Source organism: Aphelocoma coerulescens, chromosome 11 (genome assembly GCF_041296385.1).
Source record: "Aphelocoma coerulescens isolate FSJ_1873_10779 chromosome 11, UR_Acoe_1.0, whole genome shotgun sequence".
NCBI classification, from domain to species: domain Eukaryota; kingdom Metazoa; phylum Chordata; class Aves; order Passeriformes; family Corvidae; genus Aphelocoma; species Aphelocoma coerulescens.
In genome coordinates this window covers 19834551-19862321 of record NC_091025.1, presented here as the reverse complement: position 1 = coordinate 19862321, position 27771 = coordinate 19834551, and the positions used below count along the sequence as shown (strand labels likewise).

The 27771-nt window shown below is 42.6% G+C and overlaps 1 long non-coding RNA gene across 5 annotated transcripts; it reads left to right on the top strand.

Annotated features, from left to right (window-relative positions):
- Positions 1–27771, top strand: LOC138117172 (uncharacterized). Of its 5 annotated transcripts, none has more exons than XR_011154557.1 (5): positions 1–455; positions 19376–19478; positions 19947–19983; positions 22777–22950; positions 23135–23602. It is a non-coding gene; the product is annotated as an uncharacterized lncRNA (long non-coding RNA). The 5 variants fall into 5 exon arrangements; XR_011154556.1 differs by lacking the exon at positions 23135–23602 and adding an exon at positions 27594–27771 and having other exon boundaries at positions 2–455; XR_011154558.1 differs by having other exon boundaries at positions 2–455; positions 23221–23602.

Genomic DNA, 27771 nt, shown 5'->3' with positions numbered 1-27771 from the left:
AGGAGGTGCATTTCAGGTGTTGAGTGTTGCAGGGTCAGTAGCCTCTTCCCCATCCCCCAGCTGGGATCAAGGCCAGCTCTGATATAGGGCAGCTGTGTAACTGTGGGTCAGGCTGGTGTTAAAAAAAGCTATGAGAAAGCTTTTTGGGGCCTTTCTCCCTTTAGGAGTCCCACTTAAACTCGGTTTCTAGCTGGAGTTCCACTCTGTGTGTGCCTGTACCTGGCTGTGTGCCTGGCTGACCCTGACTGTGGCTTGGCTTCCTGGTCTGAGCTTGGCCCTGCCTCATCCCTGCAGACTTGTCTGGTGAGTGCAGGACTGTGGCTGACCCCAGTTAGTGCCACGGGACCTGCTCAGAAGCTGTGGGACTGTGTTGCTTGTTTGGGAGGTCCTTGCCTGCCTTGCTTTGCCCCTGGCCTCCCACTTGTCTCCCTGGGCAGAGATCTTGCTGCTCCCAGGTATGTGTTGGGGACTTTTTCCCTCAGTTTGTCAAGAAAAAATTGCTGTCCAGTTGGTCTGAGTGTCTGTGAGAATGAGTGTGTTTGCTTGGGAAGATGGACTTGTGGAAACATGTGAGTGGAATTATTCTGATGTGGTATATATTTGGTCATTAAAGAAATTAATTGTACTGATCTGTGTTCACAAATGGTGCTTTTTGTCAAAAGAGTAAGTAGTGTATGTTTTGGTGATGTTAAAAATTATAAAGGCATGTAATTATTGGTTACACTGTAAATCCTACAGACAAGTGGTTCTATCTGTCTTATGATGTAAGAGAAGGAAACTATATCAGATTTAGTATTTTTGTTGATTTAGTGAATTGAAAATCAGAGCTGAAAAGGGACACAGTAAATATTTTTGCTGTGGGTTTCCTAGCTGAGACATTTTACTCTTCTTAGATTGCTTTCCATGATGCCCAGAGCAAATCATCCTCAGCTGTGTGAGTCAATGAGCTAATGTTGCCTGTGCCCATGGGAGGCCTTAACCAGCTTCAAGTGTGTGAAGCATCCAATTTTAAGAAGAATAAAAAAATATTAAGATGGCAATCAGAATTTTGTGTAAGTCCAAAAATAATTTGTTAAATCATGAGGAATATCATAATGCTTACTGTCCCCTAAAATAAAGCTCATGGCTGCATAGCAGGAAACTAGTTCTTTCATAAGACAGAATTCTGAAATAAAAAGGGTGCTTTGATGGTAAAAACCCTCACACCTTGGGACAAAGCTCTTTCTCTGGCTTGCTGCTTGTGGTAGCTTTGTTGGCAGAGTAGGGCAGAGGAAGAACAAATTCCCTGCTGTGTGCCAGGCTGAAGCCTGGCAGAGCTGCTCTGTGCTGCCCTGCCTGGAGGGCTGCCTGCTGCTGAGGGGGATGGGGCAGTGCTCTCCTCACCCACAGTCCCGGGTGGAGGGTCCCAGGTCCCACCTCATTTACCAGTTGACCCTTTCTTGAAGCAAATGCTGCTCCTGCTCTGTGCTTGGCATTCCCCCTTCCCGGCTGGCCCAGAGCCACTCTTGCCCACCTGCCCTCCCCTGTTGGACACCTTTTCTCCAGGACTGCTCTGGTGCTCTCTGATGACTCCTCTGCTCTCTCCCTGCAGCTCTGAGGGTTTGGGTCTGGGACTAAACTAGTGGAGGACTTTGAGAACCTCTCAGGTGCTGCTGTGACACACCACTGGTTGTGGCCATGGGGCCAGCCTGGGTGCAGCCTCTCCTGGCAGTGGCTGGGCCTTTCCTGAGGAAACCCTTTTCCTCTGCAGTTGGGAAGCAGCCAGCACGGAGGGACAGCTACAGGAACTAAGGAAATAGCTTCAGTATGCATAGCAATTAATAATAATTGATCTACTGTATTGGTGGATGCTCTTAATTTTCAGCTTTGACAGGTCGTTATTAAAGGACCAGACATGTTTTAGAAATGGTGAGTGTAAACATTACTTCATCTCTTTGCTATGAGTACCTGGTAGAGTTCTGCTCCCTCTTCTTTTTATTTTTTCTTCTTCCATAAGAAAAGAGGAATGTTTTCCCTTTGTGAATAGGTGTAAAGTACTAGCTTGTGCCAAGATGCCTGGTATTTGGCCTCCTCACATGCTTGCAGGACATGGACTGCATGTAAAGCAGGAGAAGTGTAGAGGGTTGGAACAATAGATATTGGGGAGTAATTGAAAGATTAGAAAGAAATCTCAGACATTGCAGGGAGACAAAAATTATAATGAAACTAAAGGGAAGGAATAAGGGCAAAACTTAGCAGGGCGAAAGAAGCATTCCTTTTTTTTTGAGGGACAAACAGAGTCATGCAGCTTTTCTTGACATTTATGTACTTCTAGTATAACAGAAGCATTGCAGTGCAGTTTTTTGGTAAGAACCTAGGTTAAAATAAAAATCTGTAGTGCTACTGTACCCTTGTTCAATTCTGCGCAGGCAGAGTGATGGAGAGAAAAAGATAAGACACCCAAAATGTTTTCCATTCTTCTGTATGAATCTCCTCTCTTCTGTACAAATTATTATTTGAAACCCAGCAAACTCTTTTCTAAATAGCTCAGACTTAAGACCAGTTCGAAGCTTCACATTAAGCAGCAAAAGTGACCAAAATCTCCTCGTTCTTGCAGCTTAGTTGAGTAAATAGGGGTTCCAGTTTGCCTGTTGCCCTGGGATGTGCTGGGTTCCTTGAGCAGGCTGCACAACTGCTGCCTGGCAGGTTGTCAGATTAGCTGGAGCTCAGGCATTCCACCCTTCTGGGGCAGAAGTGGGAGGCAGGAGCAGGTCAGTGCCCTCACGGAGGATCAGAGTAGTTCAAGCCTTGCTCTGGAGTAGCTTGAATCCACCCCCCTTGATTCGTTTGGTGGAAGGGTGCCTGGTTGCCTAAGGAGTCAGAAGCAACTAAACTGATGCTGGCCCCACTGGTTCTTCCTTTCCTGCAGAATATGGTGTGGGTTTGGTTGCATCACTGCTCACAGCCCTGTGGGCCGGGGCTGGACCTTTGTCTCCGAGGCAGAACAGCACGGCCCATTCTGTGCTCAGGGGCTGTCACAGAGGATGAGTGCAGTGCCTGGAGCTCCTGGGGGCTCTTGCTGCAGGCTGGGGAAGGCCAGCCCAGTGGCTTAATAGGTTAAAATACTCAGAACCTGAAAAAGATTGGAGGCAGGGAATTCATCAATCCACAGAGGAAGCACTGATGTTAAGGGACCTTTGTCTGCCTCTGACACTACAAAGGTACTTTGAAATAAACTTAGGTGAATTACAATTTCCTAAAGAGAAAAAATTTTCAGAATTCTTGAATTTTGTAATAATTTCTTAATAGGATTTTCCCTCCATAAATGAGAATTAGTAAAACTTTTCAGGAGAACATATGATCTTCAGAAGAATATAACTTTAGAAACACAAATTATTGTTTGGAATACCTCAATCTAAAAGATCTCTTTCTGTTGTTGAATACTCTATTTCTTTTTAGAAGGAATGCGTAAAAATATGTCATATCACAACGAATAGACTTCACAACTATTTTATTTAAAAATTAGTACTAATATGAACAAATAAATATACTCCCAATTATGTTTGAACAAGACTTAATGTTTATACTTTATTTTGCATAACAATTCGGGGGCTTCTAAAACCTCAGGAATTTTTTCCAGAGTAACTGTATGTCTAACCTTGGAACCTAAAAGAAATAATTTTTAAACTACTGTAATGTAACACATGTTGTGCCGTACCACTGGCACTTAGTGCTGCATTAGGTTTTTCCTGTAACACAGAAATCCCAAATTTTCACCCAAAACATTTGTAGGAACTTCAAAAATAATTTTTATTTCCTACTGAAAACAACCATCAAGATTTTATTTACAAAATAGAAACTCAGGTTTTATGTAGCTACATTAATAAGTTCAACAAAAATGTTTTAAAAGGAAATTTCTGCCTTGTATGTGGGCTAAAAGAAGACCCCAGGAAGACCTTATTGTGTCCTTGCACTACTTGAAGGGGACTTATAAGAAAGATGGGAACAGACATTTTAGAGGATCTGTAGTGAGTGGATAAGGAATAATTGTTTTAAACTAAAATAGGGTCACTTCAGCCTAGATACAAGGCAGAAATTTTTCATGAGGAAGGTGACGAAACAGCAGAACAGGTTGCCTGGGGAGGGGGTGGATGCCGCATCCCTGGAACCATTCAAGGTCAAATTGGACAGGGCTCTGAGAAGCCTGAACTTGTTGAAGATATTCCTGCCTCTTGAAGGATGGTTGGACTCAATGACCTTTAAAGGTGCCTTCCAAACCATCCTGTGATTCTAAGAATTACTTTTGGAAATTGGGATGAGTTTCCCAAAAGATCTTATTTTGTTTTTCATATATGAATATTTGGTTGACCAAGGAATCAGCCTTTTGGGGACAGAAAATGAGGACTGGCTGGTCTCCAGGTGTCACTGAGATTTTTTATTTATTGTTAAAAATCAGTCACTAATGGGATGCAGACCAGGACACACATTCACGCTCACGAAGGTTTATGAGGCTGCTGCTGTTCTCTCGTTTCATTAACCCTGCTGGGGTTAGTCACATGCTCTGTGGACCAGCCACATGCTCTGAGTCAGGTGAGGCAGGGGCTGAGCACTTGGGCAAAATCCACCCCTCCCAAGGGCAGCAAGGTGGATGAGGAGGGGAACAAAGCATTTTCAGGAAGTGTTTCACCAGCATGGTCCAATTCAGAGCAGCTGCCTGCGGCCTCATGTGCACTGACACACTGCCTGCCCTCCCTATGCAGGGAAGCACCACCAGATTGACATCTGCTGGTGGGAATGTCCTAGCAATAGTTTTTTTGGAGGTCTGCTAATTTGACAGAGACCTCTCATTTTTCAGATGACTCAAAAAAGCCCAGCTTGGTTATGGAGGGCTGATACGGTGTCGGGATGTGGAGGTCACGGCTTGCTGCCTGGATGGAATTCTTTGAAGATATTGCTGCTCAGGAGATGTGACGGACAAACTATAAAGACACAACCTGATGCTTGCCAAAGTGTGTCTGAAAATGGTGTTGTGCTTGATCTGTGTGTCAAGCCTCTGCCCTTTGTAAATGCCTCTTTTAAAGCTATATGTGTAACCCTGCATTTACAAAGTACAGCCACAGCCGGTGCTGCGAACATCATTGATGAGATCTCATAACAATTACTTAAATGGTGTGCCAAGAGCAAGTTTTTTCAGATTAACAGTGACAAATACAGGCAGGAAATTTGGCCTGATAGCAGACTATGAAGCTGCAACTGTAAATAGTCATTTGAAAACTTCACACAGTAGAAATAATTTTAATTCCTTTTCATATTTATATCAACAGTAAAGGAATTCAAGGACAAGAATGAGAGATTAAAATGCTGTTTGGAAGAATGAATGGCCCACTGCATGTCTGAGTAAACAGATCAGCTTCAGGTTGTTTTCAGGAAGACTTGAAACTGGAGAAGCTGTAACCTTCCTCCTCTGTGGAGTCTGTCAGCGACTGCTGCATGGGGCTTCGCATTCTGCAAATGCAAAGGGGATCAGGCCCCAGGGGCAGCACCAGCCATGTGTGCTGTCCTTGGTGGAGTCATGCAGACTTGACTGATTTTACCTGGGAGGTTGAGGTGATTCTTTTTCATATGAAGTTCCACCCTTACTGGCACTGAATGCTGAAGGGCAGCCCACTGAGTCCAGGAGGAGGAGGCAACGTCCCGCCTCTGCTTCCCAGAAGACTTGTTTCTAATTTCTCAGCTTCTCACATCTAGAGAAACTGCCCCAAGTTTCAGTGCCTGGTGCACAGTAGGTCCTTTGCTGTTTACCAGGAAAAGGGGAAATGTGACCCCCAGTAGCCCTTTGTGCCAGTTTTGGCATCTTTGTGAATATAATATTTACTATTAAGATTGTGCTGTTTTAGTCAGATGGCAGATTTGGGGAATACCAGCATGCAGAACAGCGTGTGGTCTTAAGATGTCATTGTGTCTGTGATGGAATGAGCTATGGGAAGCCTCCTGAGGGTTCAGGACCTCAAGAGCTCTAGAGGTAGCTATGGAGACTGCTTGGCAGATGGACCCATCAAAATGTATGTTTTCTCCAGAAAAAAATGTGCAAACCTCTAGGACATGATAATGGGAGAGAGGAAAGAGTTAAATTTACGAAACTGCCTCATCATCACATGTCAGAAGAGAGAAAAAAATGGTGGAGGAAATGAGGATAGGGATTTAAATTTCAGGCTTTCACCTGCCAATTCCATTTATACAGACTAGACACCCCTTTTACAGCTGTGGGTTTGATAAGGTCTAACACAGGTGTTCTATTGGCTTTTTTTCCATGGCATTAATAAGGTTTTTCCTAAGGAAATCATGCCAGAGACAGGATTTTTGACATTGCTTTATCAGTCCCTGTATAACTTCGGAATTTTGGGCCAACTTCTAACCAAATTTGGTTGCTCTTAAAAGTGATGTGAAAATAGCTGGAGAGAAAGAGGAAAGAACTTTAACTTTTACTGAGGGGAAAACTATATTCATTAGAGAATCCTCTGAGGATTTCAATCTTGGGACATAAAATCTATGAGAAATAGTATTTTATTTTGCTGCTCAAATAACTATTTGTCTTAACATCTTAACAAGATCTTAAAAAAGTTACATTTAAAGAGAACTCTCTCTCTAATTTTGAGGCTATTAATCCCTTGTGCTACAAATGTTTATGTGCAAGACTAGTCTTGGCAGATCATTAGGCTTTAGAGCTATTCCCCATTAAGCCCGTGTATAAATACTTGCAATATCAGGTCTTTGCTGAAACTAAATAAATGCTAGCAAGAGCTTTTGACTGTGGCTGGAATTAATTGTCTTCAGTGATGGTGTATCATGCCCTCCAAGTTTTTAATGAAAGGAAAAATGGCAATGTTCAGCTTGCTCACCATACAGAGATCTGAAGTGATATCCTTTGTAAGGAGACTTACTGACCCTCTGCTCCAGCACAGTATAGCTGGGAAAAACAAACTGGGTAAATTAGATAAAGAAATTTGATTTTATGAATTATGGTGGTAGGAAAATGCCTGCAAAGTGCAATTCTGTTTATATAGTTAAAAAACTGATTAATGTTCTATGGCTATTTACACAAGGGAATGGAAGCTGAATCAAATGTTTTAAAAACCCCAAAAAACCAACAGAGTTTCTCTTGATTATTTAGAAAACACGAAAAAATACCACACTGATGTCAGACTGGCACTGTTTTTCAAGATTTAAAATTAGCATTGAACAGTCTGTTCTGGGAGCCCATGGTTTTGGTACATTTTTTTTCCACCGCAGTCAGCCTGGATTGACTCGCGCTGCTCTCCTTGCTTCAAGTACTGTGGCTGCTCAGTCAGGAATGCAAAACTACAACGAACAACAGGGAGGAGGAATTATTAGGATTGTTTACAAATTTTGATTTGCATGAGGGAGCGGAGATGTTGACAGTTATACTTTGAGAATCAAGCTACCACAGCTGGATAAACATGCACTGGATATCTCAAGGCCTCGCTTTCTCCCACTCCCATGGCAGAGAATGAACCAAATGCAAGTCCAACCTAATCTGAAAAATAATAGAACAGCTTTCAACAAAACCTATTTATCTGTGAGGTCAAAAAGCCTCAGCCTAGTTACACTCCTAGACAGGCTCTACTTGACAACATGGTCATACTATCTCAGGGGCTGGGAGCTGTAGTGTTACAGACCACCCAGAATTATTGCTCCCACAAGGCAATGATAATGGTGCTATGATTTCACTGCCTACAGACCTGAACTAACATTTAATAGCTTGGGTAGCCATGGGAAACCTACTGAATTGTTGTGTTTTATGGATCACTTTTCCTGGGTACTTTTTAGGCGCTGATAAAACTATGTTTGTAGCTTGGAAAAGTAAAGAAGAGTTGTAAGAAAAGAAATGAATAAACAAATTGGTATTGGCTTGCAGAGCTTAAGCAAAGGTAGCTGTGATTAATGTGGTAATGTGATTAATGGACAGGTTTCATCTTCTTGGGCTTTGGTGTGTTTGACACACCAGAATTCTGCCAAACTCCTTAGAAGTAGAATACCTGATGGTTTTTAAGGTAAAAATAAAACAGTGCATTCTCTGGAATGAAAATGTGAATGAATCCCAAATGCAAAGGGCTCTCAGTTTTCTCAATCTGTAGACAAACCTTCTGGGGCTTTTGGGTGCACCAGCAATGTAAGTACGAGCACAGGCTACAGGAAATAAGCACTTGTGAAAGCTGTGCTGACCTTGTGTTGAGAGAAGTTTGTAGAAATAAATTTCCATAAATCTATTCCTATTGGTGAATGATCTTCAAGTTGAGGGACCATTCCCTATGTAGGTCTGTTAGAAAGAAAACAGCAAAACCAAAATAAACACAAACACAAACCCCAAACAAACTTAAGAATGTTTTTGTAGAGGTTGGGTTCCTCTGAAGTCAAAAGAAATTCTGCGATAGGTTTAAATGGGAGCAGATTTGACTTAAGAAAGGAGCAGTTTTCATGGGAAAATATTTGTACACATGGAGATCTGTTTGGGTAAGAGCTGATTTATATGTTCAAGTGTCTGTTTGCATAAAGTTTATTTGGGCCCAGCTGTTCATAAATACTGCAAGGTGCATGTAAGATTCCTTTTCTCTATTACTGTTTGAAAAAGTCTGTTACCATCCAGCTGGAGCTGCAAAGTAATATGATCTCTTTTGTCTTTTTCCTCTTGCCATCCAAACTCCTTCACATCCCAAATCCAATGAGATACCTATGAATTATGGGAGCTATCATGTTGATTTACAGGTAAATCTTTCACATCTACAAATAGCTTTTTGTTACAATCATGCAGGCATGAGTTATGTTACCTAATAGGTTGAGATGAGTCTCTTTATATCATGTTCCATTCTGGGTAATTAATAGCACATACTGTAATCAACATTCTTTCTCTTTTTGTGGGTTGTTATGTTGGGTTTTGGGTATTTAGATGGTTATGGTTGATGTTTGGGATTTTTTTTTTTAGTGCATTAGGATGTAGTGACTCATATCTGTATGTTTGTGGTGGGGTTTGAGTGAGTGTTTTGTTTGTTTCATTGGACACATTTTCAATTCTGAATACTGAAGTCACGTCTAGCACCAAATGGGAATGGTGCCATCATTGTCTTCCCAAGAAGCTCCCAGATTTTTGACTGCACTTCTACTCTCTGAATTGCAGTTTAACATAAGCACAAACACTGCCATAAATATCAGATTGAACTGAATTCCCAGTGGGTCCTCCATGGCCACACCTGGTGTTATGATCCCCAGTGTGTGAGCACTTCCTTTAAAATCTGCTTTCCAGTGATGATTAGCTCTGCTGTCGGGGAAAGCACACATGGAAGAGGAAGAGGAGGCAGGAAGTGCTCTGATGTTTCCCTCCCAGCTCCTTCAAGTGACTTTGATCCCAAACAGTCTCAGAATTCAAAGCCTTTCATAATCCTCAGTGGTTGTAAAGATGAGTATTGGACATCATACAGTTTTTAGTTTGAACTAATCTCTTAGAAAAAGAGAATGTTAGCTGCAGATTGTCAATAATGCTTCTATATGGCTAGAAATGTTTAATTTACTTGCAAAGAGAATGTTAGCTGCAGATTGTCAATAATGCTTCTATATGGCTAGAAATGTTTAATTTTTGTTGCAGTCTGTGATCTACTTTGAATGCTGCAGCTCTTGTTTACTATTTTGTTATATATAAACCTTGTCATGGATACAGAGATTTCTGTGTGATTTTCTCTTTTGAATATATCTTATTAGTCATAGATTTCTTTGGGGCTGGGGTTTTTTCCCTCCTTGTTTTGTAAACCACAGAGAAATATCCCACTCCTTGTGTTGTTGTTAAGTTCTTGAGCAGCATGCCAGAAGAATGTGGTGTCATAGAAACATCTCTTCCCACCGGAGCAGATAGATTCCACAGCCAGAAGTGTGTGGGTTTGGTGTGCTGTTCTCAGCAGCCTGACTCATGTAGCCCAGGAACAGGGCTCCTCTGCAGCATTGATCTGGCAGTGTGTGGCCCTCATAATATCTATACAGATTGGAATAAACTTTGGTGTTCTTCCAAAGATGGATGGTTTGGGCTGTGATGCACTCCTTGGTCTGATCTTCAGAGAGAACTGTAAAGTCTTTCCCTGTTTCTTTTTCTGGATGAAGTCTTGGTGTTGAAAGACCCAGATACTTGGTCTTGTTTGAAAATTGGCCCAAGTGCTTTCATTTGAGATAGTGCAGGATGGGATATGTGGCATTGGCCCCTCACTGATGTGATCCCCCGGTATCAGACAGGGCGTTGTCTCCAGTTCCTGTTCTTTGTCACCTTCCTCATCTCAGCCAAGTCCTGGGTGAAGTGTCCTGCTCTGCTCTCCTGGGCACAGCCACTGGCTGGAGGCACCCAAAACATCCCCTGTTTCCTGTGAACCCTTTAGGTCTAACCTCACCACAGCTGAGTCTCCCTGTGCAATTTGGGAATGCCCAGTACAGCTGAATCCAGCAAACCACCTGTGAATTATTCTCTGTGTGTTGTATTGTCTCTTTTGATGGGTTGCTTGGAAAGCCTTAAGAAGTTGTTTGTATGTTTTCCAGCTATCTGGTATTGCCCTGGATGTGGGTATTCTCTTCTAAGGGGAGAGACTGATCTTCCCATGCTCCAAAAGACCAAGAAAATGTTCCTGTCTGAGATCTCCTAGTAATCTGAGCGCAACTTTTGCTCAGAGAGTGGAGTGCTAGTGTTCCATGTCCTGAGATCTGAAACAAACCTTTTAAAACCTGTACTGGAAAGGCTATTAAAAATACTCCAAGATGTGAGAGGAATTAAATCATTACTGGGAAAATAATCTCTTTCTGTTTTCTCTGGATAAGCCTAGGTTTTATCAGCTTTTCCCCCTGATTTTGGAATGGGGCACAACTGGTAGAAGAGGCAGTTGTTCCATGGGAAATACCCATTTTGAACTTGCAAAAAGATGTTTATTTGTGATCCTAGGAAAGTCTTTGATAAATTCAGTCAATTTTTTAAAAGATTACTGTATTCTTATTGCACTGACTGACAGCTATATTTGATGTTTTCAAAGACTCTTTATTGCTTCGTTGAAAGCTCAAAGTCTGTTTTTCACTTGGGAGTTACTCATGGGTAAAGTTCTGTACTGAGAGAAGAATCATGTGTGTGCCTTGAACATCATCAAGGAATCAGCTGCATCTTTCCCCCTTGCACATGAAGGTTCCCCACCCCTGGAAGAGCAGCTTATATGCCCCACATCCCAAGGCTGTACAAACACAATGTGTTCAAGTTTGGGGTTTATTTGTTTGGTTGTTTTTTTCTAATGGGGATGATAGAGCCCTTCATTACAATTATCTGCTCCTGTTGATTTCCCACTTGTCAAAGCAGTCCCTGGCTTTTACCTTGGAGATGAATCTCAGCCCTGTGGCAGCAGAAACTAAAGAGTTTGAAGGGGCAGAGGGAGTCTCTGTGCAATCATTGCAAACAGTGTAATGCTGGGCAAGAAACACTGATGTGTGACAGCACATGGCAATGCAGCAGACACGTGTGGTGTCCTCTGCTTTTTGAGAAGCATCAGTTTGTGTCCAAGGAAGGGAATATACTGCCCTGCTCAGGTATTCAAGTATTCAAGAATAACAAAGTCCTAACCATAGGTCCACAGGGGATATTGTACTTCTACCAGACGTCCAAACATGGACATTGGCCTTTTTTAATGTTCTAGAAGTTGAGTTTTGATTTAAATAATATATTGGATACTAACTTAAGCCACGGTGTAACTGTAATTTACATGAAGGACTTACTTAAAGAAAAGGAATAGATGCATCTAATCCTCTGAACAATTTTAGTGTTTTTTCCCTCTGAAAACCAGGTTTGGCCTTGGGAAGGAGATCTATTTTTATCTTCAGAAATCTGCTATTTATCTTGTAACCATAAGAGATGCAAGCATGGATCTCAGTCGACTTTCAAGTCACATGAAAGTGTCCAAAATATTTGCAGTGAAATGTTCTGCTAGGAAACAGCTTTCAAAATTTCATCTAATGATGGAAAACAATCTGTCTTGCCAAAAGTTTCCCTACATGTCTAACAAGATTTTAGTTTAAAAAGTCTATTTCCTACACAATAGCAGAACAGCTGCATTTGGAATGCAAGGTGTTTTCAGATTTTGCCGTGTGGGAAACCTGTATTCAAACACTCCTGCAGTAAATGTAACTGTTTGTTATGTTTCTCTGTTTGCCAAATGTAATATTTTTTCTCTACTAATATTTGTCTGTTGGTGGTTTCATTGTTTCTTCTCAGTTATATCAATACCTGACAAATGGCCGCATACACATGAAATTCGAAATTTAGTTTTGATGCAAGATAGTAATATCATCTTCAGAATATTTTTGAAAGCATGGAGCAGTGGGGGTGCATGTGTGTTTATCAGCTTTTTAAACACAATGTGATTTTTTTCTCCTGAATAAAAGTATAAATTGTACTAAATACATGGTGGGTCTGTGTCAGGCACTGTCTCTCAAGTGCAAGGAATACACTTGCCAGGAATTCACTGATCCAAAGGTTACTGCCAGTTAATTTTAATAAACATGGTAAAAGGCTCTTCCTAACTTTAATATTTTTGCCCCAGTTTTTCTTGTACATGTGGATTTTATCCAGTGATTCCTCATGACCAGCAACACAGAAATTTGCTAGTATCCTATGTATTATAAATATTCTATCTGTGCTTTTGTATCCAAGACAATAACTTTTCACACAGCACAATTCAAAGTGATGTGACCACAGGGAATAAGGAAAGGAGATAAATGCTAAGATTAGAGATTGTCAGATTATTTGGGGCTGAAAAAAATATGAGTGAAATGCATCACTTTACTGGAGCATCTCTGGGACCAGGAGATAGAGGAGGAAACACTGGGAGAAGAAAGATTGCTTACACTTGGGACATGGGAAAACAAATGCCTGCTATGTTTGAGATAAAGCAGATTTTCAGTCCAGGTCTCTGGAATATGGCAAGAGAAATCTTGAATACGGGGATCCCACATCCCAGTGAAGTCCCCAGCATGTTCTCTTGTGTTTTTGATGGCCATTTCTGTTTGTTGAGAGGAATTGTGCCAAAATATCCATGTTTCTTTTCTTATGCAGTGTGGTACCATGGAAAAAGGAAAAAAGAAAAAAGAGTGCAAGATACAGATCTTTCTGGTTGCCACAGAAGATTCCCCTTGTCCTTGATCTATCTGTTCCAGTTAGGATTGAGTCAAGCTACTCATTAGGTCTGGAGCTGGCTTGTTCTTTGAGTGTGATTTCTGTGGAAGATAACAGTGCTCAGTTGCTCTTTGGGACCTTCTGGCTGGAGTCACCTTGGTCATCCCTCTCTGTACCAGTGCATTTCTCTCCCACAAACCTTGTGTTCCTCACAGGCTCCACCACTGGAAATGTTAAAAAAGAGATTTTGTTCTGCTCTGCTGCCATTGTTGGGAAATGAGTGACATTAGAACTACTGACCGGACTGGCTTCCAAAAGAGTGAATCTGAAGCCATGAAAGGAGCTAGAATTGAGGCAAGAAAAGCAGTAAGAAAAACAGATGTGAAATAATAGCACCAAATTTTGTACTTCAGAAAATGTTGTGATATTTGTCAACTGTGTCTTTCCAGAAGTTGTTAGCTGTCCTTAACTGAGCTAAAAACTGGTGTGGGATGATAAAAGGAGTGTACCAGTAACTAATCATAACTAAAACCTGCTGCTTCTGAGCTCAGAAGTGCTTGCCCCCAGGCACTCTTCTTCTTTCTTTTTTTTTTTTGGTTCACTGAAATGAATGACTTGTAATGCTCTTAAATTGTGCCTCCCTTGGAACTTAGAGTAAATACACATCACCCAGCCAGTTTCAAGCCTTGATTAAGGTTTTAAGTGGGGCAACATTATCTTTTTCTGGTGTTGAAGAGCCAGCTTGCAGGTTACTGTGGTGTCATTTGACTTCAGCAAGACACCACTCTGAATACTACCATTTGGGCATGGAGCAGCAGGGATGTGCTGGTGTCCAAGACCAGCAGCCCTGTGGAAGTTCCAATCAAGGCTTTGTCAGATACAGAAACTTCATGTCAGTCTCACTTCTAACATTTGTTGATAGTATTATACTTTATTGATTTATACCAGAAATCCTTCATCCTTAAGTATCAGCAGCATGATTCTCACACATGGTTTGTGAGGGTCTTTGCTTGGTTAATCTTCACACAAAGTTTGCTTGCTGAAGTGCAGTCCTTATGTCCACTTGAATGGTTCCCTTTTAACCTCATCACTGTTCTTAAGAAGGGAATAAATGTGCAGTGCAAAATATCCTCTCCATTATCTCACAAGCATTGGTGGGGATACTGCCATGGAAAGCATAGTCCTTGGTTGGGACTCTGTCAGGAAAAGCCACAGAGACCTTGTGTTGTAGTTCAATTCATTCAGAAACCCTCATTCTGATACCTTTATTAAGAAGTTCTATGTTAGACAGAGTTGGATTTACATAAGTAGTAAATATTATATGTTTGCCCATCCAGAGTTGTATTTTCTCCCTCTCTACAGACATTCTAAATCTTACCTGGTGTCTATCACCACAGAGTCAATCAGCATACTGACAGCAACAAATTATTTCTTGTGATAGCACTGGGAGATAGATATTGCTGTTTCAGCTCCATGGATGGATTACTGGGGCTTAAGCAAATTGCTCAAAGACAGTGAGAGAAGGCAGGAGCAGATGTGCTAAGTATTGTCCCTGTACCCACTCCTCAGGCAGTGCTGCATGAGGGAGCTGCTCTCTGTTCAGCTGACAGGAGCCCACACTGCCTCCCTTCAAAACTTTATGATAGCAGACTTGGAAGCAAATGTCTCTTTGTGCTTTGAGCCCTACTCCTTTTGGAAATCTCAGCTTTGGAAATTTGTTCTGTGCAGGATTGGAGGGAAGCTCAAGTGTCAGAATGCAGTTCTCATCGTTGTTATCATTTTGTTGACTCTTCAGCACTGAGGTTTGGTGTTGGCTTGCTTGTAGCCATAAAAAGACTGCAGAGAATTCTTTTCAGTATGTGTGCAGGCCTGGGCAAAATGTCCTGCAAGATTATGAGAGGTTTTAACTAAGAGTTCTTGCTGCTCTTCATATAAAACTTATTAGCAGTTCTTAGGAATGAAGCTATTTCATCTATTTAATTCTTTTCAGAATATCCACTTGATGTGTTTATTTGTGGAGCTGCAGTGCTTTCTTGGTCCTGTGTATAAATACTGTCCACTCATTCTCTTTCCCAGTGTAACTATGTGATCATGGTTGTAAGCTGTTGTTCAGCTACTTAGAATGAATGCCAGTGTAACTACAAATGATGCACTTCTCTGCTGATAACAGCCCTGTTACCTGTGTTTTGCTTTGCTTGTGAGAGGTACCTGTTTAGTGTTACCAGGTTAAGTCCCAAACCAACAGCTTTACTGCTGCCTGGATTCCATCAAGTCTCTTTTCACAGTGGGAAATCAGGAGGACTAGATCCTGCAAGAATCTATTCATTTAGTTGAAATTAGCAGTCAGGATTCTGCTCAGAAATTATTTACCCATTGTCAAATACTTGCCAAGGGATGCTTTGATCCATGAACGGGATATCCTTGTGACCTTTGTGAAACTCCTTTCTAGAAAAACAATTTTTTTTAACTTCATAAAAGCATCTGAACTTATTTCAATTTCTAGAGTGAGACTTCAGAAGGTCGAGCATGCAGAAACAAATAAAAACCAGTATGGGAGGGGTATGTGTGTATTTGGAAATTACTGATTGTACCCTTCCATTTTGTCTCCAGGATTTTTCACTCAGTCACAGGGAATTGATTGATCTTGTGATGGGGCACACCAGTGATTCCTGCACAGGAAGCCACGATATGTACATATGGTCTGTGCCTGCACTCTTAGAGACAACCAGAAGACGTGGGAGGCTTTTTCCCAGAGTGCTCTGCCAGATTGCCAGAAATGTCCCATCTCCAAAAAGTCACAGTAGATAATACAAGTTTTTGCTGTTTTGGCAATATTATCATAGTGCTGTGCCACAAGCAAAGCAAGAAAGCACAGATGCATGGTTCAGGTCAGTGAAGCTTTGTGTATGGACAGAGAAACTCTTCTGGATGGAAACAGGGTTCAGCATTGCTGACCTTGCTGGTGAGGCCAGCTGTGGTGCTCCCTGGTTGCCCACAGGAGGGACAATGTGCAAAGATCTGAAAGGAAGGGAAGAGAAGGACTGGGACTGGGGTGGGCCCCTGTAAATGAGCCATGATGACAGTTGTCAGCCGGGAACTCAGGCAAAGCCAGGCGTGCACGCAGCAGAGCTGCCAGCCCATCTGGCTGTCAGGGCTTGGCACCCCTGGCGTGCTAACTGCCACAGGCATGCTCACAGGGCTGAGCTCCTCCTGCAGAAAGGCAGATGTGCTGGGAGAGGTGCAACAAGCTTCCTTCACAGCAGACATGTGTCAGGTCATCTTGGTCCCTTTCTCCTGCAGAAAGGTATCTGTGTTAGTGCAAGGCTGTTTGGTTCGGCTGGAGTGTGCATTGCAAAGAGGTAACAAACAAAATAGCTAGAAAATAAAGGAGGCAGGTACCTGGGCACAAATCCTTGAAGTTCTTAAAACCTCACCTGGAATGTGATTTAGCAACTGAAATCTTTTTACATGCAACTGACTTCTTGGGCCTGCAGTCAGTATAGTCACGGGCTATGCTTTCAGGTATTTAAGCTGTAGCTATATAAGCTTCTATACATCTGAATTCCTTTTCCCATCCTTGTATCATTTCAGAGCTTGTGGCTATAGCAAGAAATGAATGTGGAAGAGGGAGTGTTCCTTAGGTTTTATTTATTTATTTATTTATTTACTACTCCTCATGAGCCCTATGAAACATTCACAACTATGGAAAGACTGTCGGCAGTTGGGGGGAGAGAGGGAGGGATGGAAAAGAGGCCTTCTGATCTATTTTAGTCCTCCAAGATAGCAAAAAATACCCTAAAAACTGCAAGAGTAATCAGGGAGTAGGACAGTTACTATTTCCCCATTGTATGCAGCCACTGCTGCTCTGGAGATTTTAAAAGCCCTGAGTGGCTTGAAAGGTAGATGTGACATTGAGCAGGGAGTTGCTGATGGGAGACTCTCCCAGGCCCGTGGAAGTAAGTAAACGTTCTGGGGCAGCTGTTCTGTGTCACTGCTGTCACGCTGTTGTTTAACTGGAGGCAGGAGCACCGGGAGAGATGGTGCTGCACAGAGCTGCTCCTTGCCAGTCCTGTGGGGAGCCTCACCTTCCTCTGGTGGATAAGGAGAGTTTGACAAATGCAAAGGGAATCCTTAATAAGGCATTAATTCAGGACTCTGCTTGTTTCACACCACAGTGCTCCGCTGTGGGAGTGTTTTAGATGTAGTGAGTTATAAATGGCAAACTCCAAACCTCCTGTTGGTCTACTGAACACCATCACCCCTGTGAGCTCTCTGCTGCTCAGGAGATACTGTCAGGACTTGGTGTTGGAAATGGTGATTGTTCTGCTTGCTTATGGCATGATTCATAGGCTTAAAGTTAAGCTGATACTTCAGGACTCTACTTAATATCCTTTTTTGGAGAAAGAGGGTTTTGGGGGAAACCCAAAATATTCTGCTGTCTTGAGTTGATTGTCACTGTCTTTCAGCAGTAAGGTGCAATTTAAGACATCTTTGATAACTTAATTCTCTGTTTCATAGATATACACAAGCAAAGAGCAAGAAAACATACAGGCTTTCTCATTAGTAAATTTGCCTGAAGTTTAACAGGTTTGTTGGAAAAGGAGGGCATAAAAGGGGGGTTGCTGCTGTCATGCCAAACGGCTTTACTGGAATGACATCTACAAATGAAGATTTGAGATGAATTTTACTCTTTGTGTTAGAGTTGCTGTTTCTTATTTTTCAGTTCATTGTAGACTTAATCATGAAACAGAATAACTAATAGACTGTCTGACTCTTAATTACAAGTGAAGAGCAGAGATGAAGGAACTTTTGTGGGTTTGGCTGAAAGGAACATTTGCCTTTAATGTTCAGCATTAAAAATGACACTTCAGGGAATTTTTTCATTTTTGCTGGTTTGAGAAATAAGACAAGCTGAAAAAAAGTCTCCAGAAAGTCAACAAAAAATAAAGTGACCAGGGATTAAATTCATATTTTTATATGGTACAGGAAAACTAACCTTCCAAAAGCCATTTTTTAAAACGTCTCTCCTATTCAAGGCAGAGCTGTATTCGTTGTGGTTATACTTTATTATACAATGTTATCTAGGAAATTGAGATTTGGGGGGATTTGAGAATGGGTTCCCGTTGAAATAAGTGTTCCACATACATTAGAAAACACCACGGTTGCTCTGGAAGAGCACTTGCAGGTGTCTCTCCCTGCTAACCAGCTAGCAAGAGCACTGGTGCCGACACTTTCATTTAAACACCCTAAGATTTAATTTTCCCTTAATGTCCTTCTGATCCTTTCTCTTGAGGAACTGAATGAAGTGAAACCATTACTGTAAACATAGAAGATATTCAGTGATGTTCCAAAGAGCACATTTTTGGCAGCAGTAAGCTTTTCCGGATAGCTGCTGAAGAATTTACAAATCTTGTCACATCTGAATCCATTTTGTGAACCTTTCTTGAGGCTGCACCTGCCTCCCAGAGACAGGGAAAAGGGAGAGGCTGTAGATATGTTATCCATTTCTGATGCTTCATTAGAGCTGAAAGGGAACGGCCACGTGTTATGGTCTGATTACAACACCTTGGGTGGCAAAACATCGTGCTGCTTGTGAGGGAGCACTCAGTGAGTCAGTTCTGCTTTCTGTTGTGTTTTCCCCAACCAGGACTACAGGGATGGGTTTGTTTTTTTTTTTTTTTCTGAGTGAAGTGTAACTTTCTCCAAGTTATTCTTGCTGAGAAGAGAGAACAAATAGTCAAGTAGTGGAGATTGAGTCACCGAATGGGAGAAAGATTCTGGCACTGCTGTATTTATCCTGCACTGGAGCTGCTACTGGAATAAAGAGGGCAGCAGCGAGTCACGATCGTGCGGCATCGCAAGGGGTGGGACTGGGCGTGCAGGTAACCCAGCAGAGACTTTGGAAAGCCTGGAATGTGAATTGTGCTAATTCATGTTCATGAAGTGCATATTTGCTGGTCAAATGTGGGTCATAGTAACTCTTAACTGCAAAATTATCCAAATGTTTGTCTATAAAATGTGGAAATGTTTTATTATTAGAATTTGATAGATTGTCTGTTGTCCTGTTAGATTCAGGTATAGAAAATTAATTTAAAGCTTTCAAAGTGAATTGATCATTGCTCCAGCTCAGCAGCTCTGGAAATGAATGGAAATTCTTTTAAGAACAACACAGACTTCTTGGTTTGTTCCTGTCTGCAGGACAGTCTTGCCCCTGACCGCAGCACTCCTGACACTCGCTGGGTGATGTGACTGTCACAGGAAGACTGCAGCTCACTCGGTTTTAATGTTTCTCCAGTCCCAGGTACGACCAGTTCGATGTGAGCAGCCACTTACTGGTGGAACTGAATGCTCTGAAATGGCAGAGGGGATCAAAAGGCTCATTTCTTGGTAACAGCTTTTGGTCAGCCAGAAAAACAAAACCAGACTGGTGGAGTCTGGATTTAGATTTTTGGATGCAGATGCTTTATAGCCCCTTTGGCTTCAGTCAGACCTACCAGAGAGGTATAGATCTGTGAGGAATCAACTACCCATGTTCTCCTCTTTTTCACACTTTTGGGAGGGATCTCCTAACCCACTGCGTCCCTAGGGACTTTATTATAAAAACACATGGACATAGGTATTTACATACAAACACAAATGTATTCTCTAAAGCATAAATGCTTTCTAAGTCTTTTTGAAGGCCTCATTTCAAGGCTGGCAGTGACTTGAAGGCAGAGCAACTACTATTTTTTACTAATTCTAATATCTGTTTTTAAACACCTGTTTCTAGTGGGAATAGAATAGAGAAAGCCCAGAAAGACTTTAAGGTAAGTCCTGAACAGTTCCAAATGTAATTCATGATGTAGTCTCATAGAGGCTAATGTGGCTTTACAGATACAGAAGGCATCTGTACAAATGCAAGGCATTTTTTTACTAACAAAGTAGTTATTTGCAAATAACTGTTGGGTTTTATTAGCTCTTCCCCCTTTTTCATGGCATGAACATTTTGCTAAAATAGTTTGAAGCAGTCTAAAGCTTTACTCACAAGTACTGGTGACACTCTGCAGTGCAATCTATCTTCACAGTAATGCATAACAATACATTTTGTTCCTTCTCCTGCTTGTTCCTGCTCATTCCTGTGCAAATCTCCTGATAAAAGCCTGTGTTTATCTAGGAAGGTAGCAATATATATCTCTCTCACACCTAGCTAATAATTTTTCACATGGCAGCTTTAAAAGCCTCTGGGCTTATCAGTGGAAAAAATGCTTGGAAACAGAGATTTAGTACTTAAATTAGTTCTATCATCACTCCTTTTTTTTTTTTCTTTTGGTTGGCTGGGACTTGTTCTCACAGAACTTCAAGCTGGATTATTTGTGTTAAACTTCCTGACTGAATTCCGAACAAGTCATCTCTCCCCACAACGCTGACCTTTAGTACGAGGCCAGTATAATTTTAATTTGTTTCAAGTTTCCCTTGTAAGCAAGAGAACAAGAAATCATATCCCTCTAAGACCTGGTTAGCTAGCTGCATGGCAGAATATTTTCAAATTCTAAGGGGAAAAAACCCCAATAAAGTTGGATATTCCAAACTGGCATTCAAATGGCATGCATCCTGAGTGGAGTTAGCTCTACCATCTTCCAGGGAACTAGTCTACAAGCTATGGAAAACACAGGCTTTAAAGAAAGGTTTAAGTAACTAAACTGACTTTAATCAGGGTTATGCCTTAGTGGAGGCATCACAGGGCATATTCCAGACTTCTGCTGGCTGTTTCTGGCCGTGGTGGGGGCAGAGATGATGACTGGGGCTGTAGTTTGCCGAACACATCAGGTGCCGGTGGTGTCCCAGTCTCCTGCTGGCACAAGCATCTGTTCCTCCATGTGGAGAACAGGACCCAGGTAACGGATCTGGCTGGATGAAAACCTTTTTCCTGTCTTTCTTTTTTCCTTTGCTGGAAGAGTTTTTAACCCAGATTGGTTCCCTGATCTGCTCCACTGCACAGCTGCATGACTGCCTGTGCCACCCCATGGGAGGAGGTGAACATAGGAGCAAGTAACTTGGAAGGAGCATACTGTGCTTTCATTTTTTAGCCATCATTAAATATGAGGACAGGAAGTCTTGGCCCTATCATGGCAAGGAATTGCTGTGAAATTAGATGGGCTTGACCGAAGCAAATCTTGGTAGTTCCCTGTTAGGAAGAGAAGAGATCAACATGTTTGGTGAGACAGAGCTGGGAGGGCCAGCAGTGGAGTGGGCAGCTTGGGTACCCTTGAAAATAAGCAGATCTGCCTGCTACTCAGCCTAACCCAGAATACTGAGGAGATGTGCCACAGATAACAGCCACTGGAGAAGCCACAGTCATGTCATTTGTGGGATGTCTTTCCTTGTCTTTGTTGGGATAAAAGCGTGCTTCCTGTGTGCAGTTCATCGGCCGTTTCGTTCTCAGACTTGCTGCTGCCCATAACTGGGAATGCGGTCATGACTTTTGCAGAGACTTGGCTTTTGTTCCTCCTTGCTGGACACTTGGTCTCAACTGCACTTGTGGGACTGCAGAGGACAGTCCCAGATGTGGGGAAGTGATTTTTTTTCCAGCACTAGGTGGCTGTATGACATTCTGCAGTGTCCTGTACACAAGTACTTTAAAAGTTGGGAAGTTGGCCATTCTCAACTGGAAAGGCTTCTGTGTTTTCACACCTCTTCTTCAGTACCATCTTTTTGAAAGTTAAGAAATCAAGAAATGAACACAATTTAATTGTATAAGCTTGTCACTGGCTGCAGACACTTTTATCTGTGTGGAGCTGAGGTAGGCATGCAGCTCACCACACAAGTGATGCTGGTGACTGGGCTGTGATTGCTACAGTTGTGTGGCGTTGCTGCTTTTTGTTTAGAGGCCCAGATATGAACATTAAAGGGAGAGTCTGCATGTGGAATACCTGGTCCAGATCTCTCCAAATGCTCCTGCTATTTAGAGGCCACATGGTGCTCCTCATGGGACACGAGGACAGTCAGGAGGGGGGTGTCCACTCTACCAGGAGACATAGGGCAGTGGGTCTGCCCCTGACTTCTTGGGATCCTCAGGTGTCCTGAGAGGTGAGGAGCTGCACCAAGCTTTACTCTTGGACCAAGCTTTGGGAGGATGAAGTTGTTCCAAGACCTGTGTCCCCAGGCTGAGTAGCTTTGCCAAGGCCAACACATTCCCCCAGGAGCCATGCTCAGCGGCTGTTTTTCATGAAGCCCAGCCCAGAGAAAAAATTTGTCTCTGAATGAAAGGCAGGCAGTTGTTTTCCTTGCAGCACTGTCTTCTCTCCTTGCTCTTTTCTCTGCCATGCTCTAGTCTCTGAACATTTCCCTGCCCATGCCCTTCCCCTCTCATTAGCAAAGAACAAGAACTAGGTTTTGGCTTAAACATGAGTATAAAATCCCAGTGTAGTGGTTTGTGGAATCCTACATGCATAAAGGCTGATGCAGCAGGGGTTTGACGAGGCTCAGTGGTGCCTCTGGTTATTTCTTTGCAGTGAACAGCAGTGAAAAACCCTTCACAACTGGAATCCTTTATGTGTTTGAGCTTCACCTTCTGAATATTTTGCAGTGATTGAAGCTACTGTAATTTTCTTCTTTTCCAGAGCTCTCTGGGGTGAAATTCGTGCAACTCTACACCAAAAAAAGTGATGATACAGAACATTTCTTTTGTATTTCCTTGGTGGCACTTCCAGTGTGATGATACATATTTTTGAGGGAAGAGGCCTAGATGAGGATTAAAGGTCTTGGGATGTTCAAAGCTGCTGTAAATGCATAAGGTGAGACACCTACTGAATTAGCAGGTCTGCTGAAATTTTTTATTAAGCCACTAAGTCTAGGGCCACAATAATACACTAGGTCTCCATTGTGCTGGGTACTATATGTGGGTAGCAAAAGGTTGGTTTAGGCCCCCAGATGTTTTTTGTAACTCTGCTGAAATTCTTAAATGATGTCACTTCGCAGCCTTGTTTCATGCTTGTTTTCTCTGAATGGTTTTGAATGAAGATCCCCAGGACATAAGAGTAATGTGCAGGAGTATTTGTCCCCAGGATTTTGCACAGTTGATCAGACGTGAAAAGGAGACGCTGCAGTGACTCATCTGACCTTGTAGACCCAAGACTCAGAGTGCCGACAGTGGTCTCTGCTAAGGTCCCCATCACAAGAATGCAAAGCATTCCAGAAGCTTTCGTCAACAATTCTAGATAGCAGCCAGCAGTTTTCTCACCAATGTTACATAAAATGGACAGGGAAAACAAAAGACTAATTGAGTAAATTATTGCAAACTGCTTATGGAATCTCTTTAATTTATACCTAGCAACATAAACCCACTGTGGGAATGGTACTGCTAAGGCTGGCTGTGATAGATTATTTTTTTCATTTTATTTTTTGTTTTTAATAAGGCCAGCTTTCAGTGCTAGATATAAAAATTCTTCCTATAGAAGAATTGCTATTACTTTAGGCCAAAATTTTGGCAATACTGAAAGATTTGCTGGTGTTTACATGTAGACTTGTAGCGTTTCAAGACTGTCTTTCTTGTAATTAAAAACAGTTTTTTTCCCTCAGAAACTTACTGTCCAAATCTGGGCAGGATAGATACAGGTCATAGCCATAGCACGTTACCATCTCTAATTGGCAAAATTCATTTAACCATAACAGCAGATGAAGGTATTAGGGAGGGATTTAAAGGAGGATAATGAGGTAAATAACTGCAGTTCCTTCCAAATGCCAATCCTCTATAATCAGGAAGGGCCTTTTAGGAGCAAGCTGGTAAGCACAAGCAGGCAGTGGGAGAGGGCACCCTGGAAGCTGAGAGCTGGGCTGAGCTGGGTCACCACTGCTCACAGAGTGCTGGGAGCTCCCAGCTCTGGCTAGGGAACACCAGCCAGCATTGAGAGCAGAGCAGAGCGAGGAGAGAACCTCTGTGCTGCCTTATCCAGCCCAAGCACTCATATACATCTAAATTACTGTCCTGGAATATCCTCAATGGAGAAGTAGCTGGGCTAGAGCTCGGGGGTTTTTTTAGGGGGAGGAAAAAAGTCAGTTTGTTTCAGTGTCTAATTTTATACTGGAAGCAAACTCTCTTGTTTGCCCTCTGAAGGCAGCAGCTGAGCCTGATGTGTCTCTGGGGGGGCAGCAGTGCCGGCCGGAAGTGGCCTGCCAGGGCTGCTCTGGGATTTGTTTTCTTTTGATTATGGGAAAAATAACCCGAGATATTTCTGTGCATACAGAGCATTCTTAATAACTGACAAATCTGTTGTCAAGCAGGCGCAATGGGGAAGGGCCATCCTGAAAGACGAAACAAATCTGAATCAGGCTTAAAAACCCAAACAAACTTATTTTTAGTGACTTCCAGAAGCTTCTATTATCAAAAAATGAAAAAAAAAAGAGAGTTAGCCGAACAGTTAAACCTGGCCTTGCTGCAGTGGGACCCAGTGGAGTTCACTGCAGTTTACAGTAGCAGGCACGGCAGGAGGGTCTCCTCCACGGTGTCCCAGATAACCATTCCTGATCTCTTCCAGGCAGGAACACAGAAGAGTTGTTAGGACTCTGGGGGTTCCTTACACAGCATGGGGGGCTTGATGAGTTCTTCTGCTGGTCCTCAGCTTCCAGCAGCCACTTTGCCAGAGGAGGAGAGGAACTGGAGGTGCTGTTCTAGTGCTTGCCTTTCTAGGGCTCACTTGGTAGCTGGCTCTGCTGGGCACACCAGGAAGCACTGGGGAGGACAGAGGATGCTCCTCAAGAGTATCTGCTTAGAAATAACTTTGGTATTTCTGCTGGAAAAGGTCCTCTGGGGACATTCCCATGTCCTTTAAAGTTGGTGCACTTGGCACCATGCAGGAGGCTGACCAACAACCAACTGCTCTTCAAACCCGCCCCTGGCTGGGTCACCTCTGGCTCTCCCACCCTTTGTTCACCTTTACTTTAGTTCTACATGCTGCAGCTTTTTTCTTCCACCTGGGACTCAAACACAGCAAACCCCAGGAAGGTTCATCTTGCTGTGCTCACAGGCCTGCGGTTTGTTGGGGGAGGCTGTGTGTCGCAGGGACAGCACGAAGAACAACACGAATTCAGGTCAGAGAAGATGGTCGAGGCCGACCCTTTAATGCCAAAAACCTGTCCTTTTATAGCATGATTTGCAACAGAGAAATGACATGATTGGCCTATTGATTAACCTCCCACCAAAATGGTTGGTTGAGAGAAATAGTTCTCATTCTCAAAATATTATTCTCAATGAACCGAAACAATATCCACTGCATTCTCACAACACCCAGCACCTGCAAATAGTTTACAAAATAGAAAACCGTCTCTCAGCTAGTTTGCGTGAGAATGGAGACTTTCACAGGAGACTGCAAAAGGTGGAAAATTTCTCTGCTAGCCTCTTCAGCATCTACAGCTGTGGGGCAGCATCAAGACACAACCCCCAAAGCAGGACCGCAGCCTGGTCTCCATCTTTGGCCACGGCCTGGCCACAGGCCATGCCCTGCTACGGGCACCGTGGCCATTGCTTCTGCTGCCTGTCCTTGGGTGTGGATCTGCAACTCAGGGAGAATTTCCTCCCAGTAAAACAGGATATTTGATACACTTCAGCTGGAGAGGGAGTGAGGAGTAACTACTGTCACATAATGAGAGGAAATGTGCTTGTGTACATGTAAGTGGTGTTATCTTCTGCCTCTAATGAGTAATATTGGGAAACGTAAAATACTCTGTAAGGCTTTGTCAGTGAATCTGATGTGACCTGCTTCCCTCTAAAAGGAGAACTTTGCACACAACAGCCCTTCAGCCCACTTACACCTCTACATGTGGATTTTTTAGTGGTATATATTGAGTACAGTATTTACAGTGAGTTCATATATATGAGATTGGGGCTTTTTTGAGGTGGGAGGTGCTGTAAGGACAAACAAAACCTTTGCCCTCTTCATGAGCAGATACAAAGGACAACATGCAGTGATAGTAAACTGCCGAGATTTTGGACAAAGCACGCAGAGACTGCTCATGCACCTCAGCAGGAGAGCTTTGCTGTTCCTCACAAACAGGGGGGCAGCTGGCACATTACCCACAGCTGGGCTCACCTCGTCCCCCCTGTTTCACATGGGAGCACTGCTGAGTCTCTGCAGCAACCTCTCTACAAAGAGTGCTGCTCTCTTTGGGGCTGCACATTCAGACACCAGGCTGCAATTGAAGATCCAGCTCAAGGAAAACGACAGCCTTTGGTACCTCCTCCTTTGTCTTCCCTAACTGTGCCTGCTACGCCTCCAAGCAAATTCCTGCTGCAGGAGATCCTTGGACCTGGGTGTCGATAATGCAATAAAACTTTTGGGAAAGGTGATATGGAAATTACTGACTGCAGTGCAGTAGGTGCCTAACTTCACACTATCTTTTGGCTCATCAGCAAACCAAAATATTTCACCTTTGAAGATATAGCGATATATGCAAAAAAAAAAAAAAAAAAAAAAGTTAAATGATACCCTGAAATCCATCATGCTTTATCAAAGCACTGTCTGGTAGCTGCCAGAGCCATTGATTTAGCAGGCTTTCTTCTATATGTTGCAGAATAAAATGAGTCAGAGAATGTATGGGGTTGGAATAGACCCTAAAGGTCATCAAGTCCCAAATCCCCTGCCCTATGCAGGGACACCTCCCACTACATCAGGTTGCTCAAGGCCTTATCCAAGAAACGTCAAAACTTTGTCTTGCTCCACCTTCCTTCTTTTCTGATTGTTTGAATGGCACATTCTTTAAGGACTTCTGCTCCATTTCAGAGGCATTCATGGACTCTTCCATACAGACATTCTTGTTAATTTTTCCCCATTCGGATGGGGCTTCTGGAAAATGACTGGCCAGTTATATATTTACTGGCAGTACATGTATTAATTTTAAAAATAGGGTTTCTGGCTTTAAAAAATAAGTTTTGATCTAGAGATTTGAAAATATGCTGTGGGTAGGAGAGCAGCTAGCAGCTGATTGCAAGGAGAGTAAGTAATTTTGAAAAAAAATGGTTACAAATATTTTCTTTTAAAGAGAGAATGAAATAACATTTATAGCAAAGTAAAGGCAAATCTAAATACAGCTGCATGGTCTGTCACTTTCACCATTAACTGCAGTATATTGGGGTGATAAAAGAACAATGAGCCAAATAAACTGCAGCCATAGCTTTTATGGGTGAGCAATATAGGTAGCAAATGAACTATTCCAAAAGATGAGATGTCACTAAAAGCAGCAGAATGTGTCTGAAGTGACCATATTGTTTGTTGGACCAAGACTTGCCATTTTTACGAAAGGATTCACATGTGACAGTGACACTTGTGCCCAGCCAGCTTCCTCCTCTTCTCCCTTGCTGGGAAATGCCCAGATAAGGAATGGAAAATAAGTGGTGCAGAAAGCTGTGGTCCTTTCTTTCTTTTCTATTCTTTTTCTGATATAGGAAGAAGTGAGAAAAAGGATGAACTCCCAGGTGAGCCCAGGTACAGGCATGTGTGGACAAGCATCACCACCATCCTTTTGGAAGACAGGCAGCAATGCCTGATGCAGGACACTGGTCCCCTTTTTTTGCCTCACCAAAGAAGCTCTGTGAAAAAAATTTTAGGGAGCCATCTCCACTG